This window comes from Salvelinus sp. IW2-2015, linkage group LG2 (genome assembly GCF_002910315.2).
Source record: "Salvelinus sp. IW2-2015 linkage group LG2, ASM291031v2, whole genome shotgun sequence".
Taxonomy (NCBI): domain Eukaryota; kingdom Metazoa; phylum Chordata; class Actinopteri; order Salmoniformes; family Salmonidae; genus Salvelinus; species Salvelinus sp. IW2-2015.
In genome coordinates, this window is record NC_036839.1 from 17,621,739 (window position 1) to 17,625,511 (window position 3,773).

Sequence of the window (3,773 nt, forward strand, 5' to 3'; positions counted from 1 at the left end):
ACATTTTGGACACTACAGTGAAAATGATTAACTTTGTTAAGTCAGGCCCCTGAACTCTCGTGTATTTTCTGCATTATGCATTGATATGGGCAGTGACCATGTAACGCTTTTACAACATACAGAAGTGTGCTGGTTATCAAGGGGTAAAGTATTGACAAATTTTTTTGAACTGAGAGACGACTTAAAGTTGTCTTTACTGAGCTCATTTTCACTTGTCTGACCGCTTGCATGATGACGAGTTTCTCACACGACTGGTCTATCTGGGTGAAGTTTTTTCTTGCCTGAATGATCTGAGTCTAGGATTACAGGGACTCTCCACTATATTTCAATGGGCGGACAAAATTGAGGCTATGATTAAGAAGTTGGAGTCTTCTCTGTCTGCATTAAAAAGGACAACACACAGGTCTTTCCATCATTGTATGATTTTTGGGTGTGCAAATGAACTCAAGCTTACGGACAATGTCAAATGTGTTATAGCGAAGCACCTGAGTGAGTTGGGTGCGCAATTATGCAGGTACGTTCCCGAAACGATGACACAAACAACTGGATTCGTTATCCCTTTCATGCCCTGCCTCCAGTCCACTTACCAATATCTGAACAAGAGAGACTCATCGAAATTGCAACAAGCGGTTCTGTGAAAATGTTATTTAATCAGAAGCCACTGMCAGATTTCTGGATAGGGCTGCGCTCRGAGATTCTTGCCTTGGCAAATCACTCTGTTAAGACACTRATGCCTTTGCAACCACGTACCTATGTGAGTGTGGATTCTCGGCCCTCACTAGCATGAAAACGAAATACAGACTATGGGGGAAATGATTTAAGACTGAGACTCTATCCAATTCAACCCAACATTGCGGAGTTATGTGCATCCTTTCAAGCACACCCTTTAATCTGTGTTGAGTTATTCACAATTTTTGATGAACAAATAAGGTTTTATTTTTAAGATTGCTAAATAAAGAGCAAAATTATTGATTAATATATTATTATTTGTGCACTGGTCCTATAACAGCAACAAAGTCATTAACCTCGCCCATTTCTACAATTTATCTTCTTAAACTGTGATTTTAAACCTATCCCTTAAACCTAACCTTAACCACACTGCTAACCTTATGCCTAACCCTAACCTTAAATTATGAGCAAAAAAATAAGTGTTTGAATTTTTTTAACGATATAGACCATTTTGACTTTTTGGCTGTGGTAACTAGTGACAACCGCAAGGTAGCCTAAACGGAAATTAGAATGGACGAAATTATTCCATAACTGCAGCTCGTTGTTGGAACACATATTTCCTATTCTTAAGTCAACCAGTGCATTTTTTATTTGTAATAAAACAGTCGTCATTTGGCATGGAATGTAGCTTGTGTATCTCATCAGTTAGATCCGTTTTTATAGGCATTTATTTTTGTAGGCMTAGCAGGAGCGTGTGTGCACACTCGGCACATGTGTGTAGAGGGAGCGGTCGCAACGCAATTGATTGAGTGAGACACGGAGGGGAAAGGGAATTTAGGGAGAACTGTTTGATGCTTGGCTTGGTTTCTTTTTTGTTGTGCTCCACAAATGCTCATGTGCAAATGGAAAACTAGAGTCAAAGCAAATTAACATTGTCTTCAAAGTAAAACTTAGACCAAATACACTGAACAAAAATATAAACGCTATATGCAGCAATTTCAAAGGTTTTACTGAGTTAAAGTTCATATAAAGAAATCAGTCATTTGAAATAAATGCATTAGGCCATAATCTATGTATTTCACATGACTGGGAATATACGTGACTCGTTTCAGGAAACTAGGCGTATTTCGCGGGTCAATACCATTTGAACGTAAACTTTTTTAGTTTTATCGAAATGCGTTTTTTGGCAGAAATTCCTTCTGAAACGTGAACTTTCATGTTCCTTAATAACAAACTTGTATGCCATCTGTAAGTACAAATAAAATGGTTAAATTACTAGCCTAGTTGGTTTCGCCACAGAAAAGATAGCAACTTTCCCGACAGCCATGATTGGCTGAGATAATAAGTGGGCTGGACATGCAGAGAGATGTGTTCAGATTGATCTGCCATATAGCATGTTTCTGTCTATTTGAGCTGGTCAGTATGTGTAGGTAATCCTGTCTGATGCAGCTTTAAAAAAAAWRTATTGTGTMCACTTTCTGTGGAGAGSAACACGGTTCTGGCGGACCGAGTTTTGAAATCAGTGGAATTAGAGTATGATAGCTAAGGAGATGGAGAATACACCTGTCTCCGGATTACATCTTCAAACTATGGGGCAACCATGGCATCCGTGACAGGGTGAAGCGTCCACCAATGATGTATACTGGTAAGATAGTCTAGCTAGCTACATTTTCAGATATTACACATTTCTAATTTTGACAAAGTCGTTTTCATTTCAAGTTAGTGTACTGTTAGCTAGCTAACGTTACGTGTATGTTCTTATTATTCATATCTCAGAGCCATTTGCTTTGCTAGTTATAGCCTAATGTTAGCTAGCTAACGTTGAACCCGTTTGGTTAGCTACCTGCAGATTCATGTCTATCTACTCCGATTTCAGTCACTCTCGTMTGAGTGTGCCAGAGCGCAGAATTCTCAACACTCTTTGAATATGGGCAGTGTCAGATAACATAAAAACAGCCTAAACAGCTCTGCTATGGTGAGTAAAATGGTCTGTGAGCTGTTCTCTGATCTGGAAGTAGRTAGCAAGGTAGCCAATGTTAGCCAGTTAGCTTGGGTGCTTGACTGCTGTTTTTAGGACAGAATGCTCRGCTCAATCCTTAAGGAGATGGGTGGGGTTAATMAAGCTTAACTTCTTGACGCTAGGGGYCAGATTTTTTTTTGATTTTTTAATAACGTTCCCAAGGTAAACGGACTATTTCTCAGGTCCAGATCGTAGAATATGCATATAATTTACAGATTAGGATAGAAAACATTCCAAAGTTTCCAAAACTGTCAAAATATTGTCTGTCTGATGTAATACAAAACTGATTTGCAGGCGAAACCTGAGGAAATCTAACCCGAAATGATAAAAAATAAAATAAAAAGTCGTGTTTCATTTCCGTCTTTCTTCATTTAAAGGGGTTATCAACCAGATTCCTTTTCAATGGCTTCTCAGCTGTGACCAGGCTTTAGACATAGTTTCAGGCTTTTATTTTGAAAAATGAGCAAGATCTTTCAAAACTAGTGAGGTGTCCTTTGATTAGTTCCTGCGCGCGAGGGGGTAGCTTCCATTTCTTTTCTCTCTTTATTGAATAGGTTACGGTCCGGTTGAAATATGATCGATTATGTATGTAAAAACAACCTGAGGATTGATTATAAAAACATTTGACATGTTTCTATGAACATTACGGATACTTTTTGGAATTTTCGGTCGAACGGAACGAGGCTGTGTTTTCTGAACATAACGCACAACCCAAATGGCGTTTTGTTGTTATAAAAGTAATATTTATCGAACAAAAATAACATTTATTGTGCAACTGGGAGTCTCGTGACTGCAACAATCCAAAGATTATCAAAGGTAAGCGATTAATTTTATTGCTTTTCTGACTTTCGTGACCATGCTAATTTGGGGCTAGCTGTTCTAGCATTGTTTGATACACTCACAAAGCTTGGATTGCTTTCGCGTGTAAAGCATATTTTAAAATCTGACACGATAGGTGGATTAACAACAAGCTAAGCTATGTTTTGGTATATTTAATTTGTGATTGCAGAGATTGTAAATATTTTTTGTAAATTTTTCGCGCCTGGCAATTGCAGCGTTATTCTAGGGAAGAAGTGTCCGGTGT

The 3,773-nt window shown here is 38.3% G+C and overlaps 1 protein-coding gene across 1 annotated transcript in view; it reads left to right on the plus strand.

The window, feature by feature from the left end:
• LOC111972823 (activating signal cointegrator 1 complex subunit 3-like) overlaps nt 1–3,773 on the plus strand; it is a 219,004-nt gene that overhangs the window by 92,202 nt on the left and 123,029 nt on the right.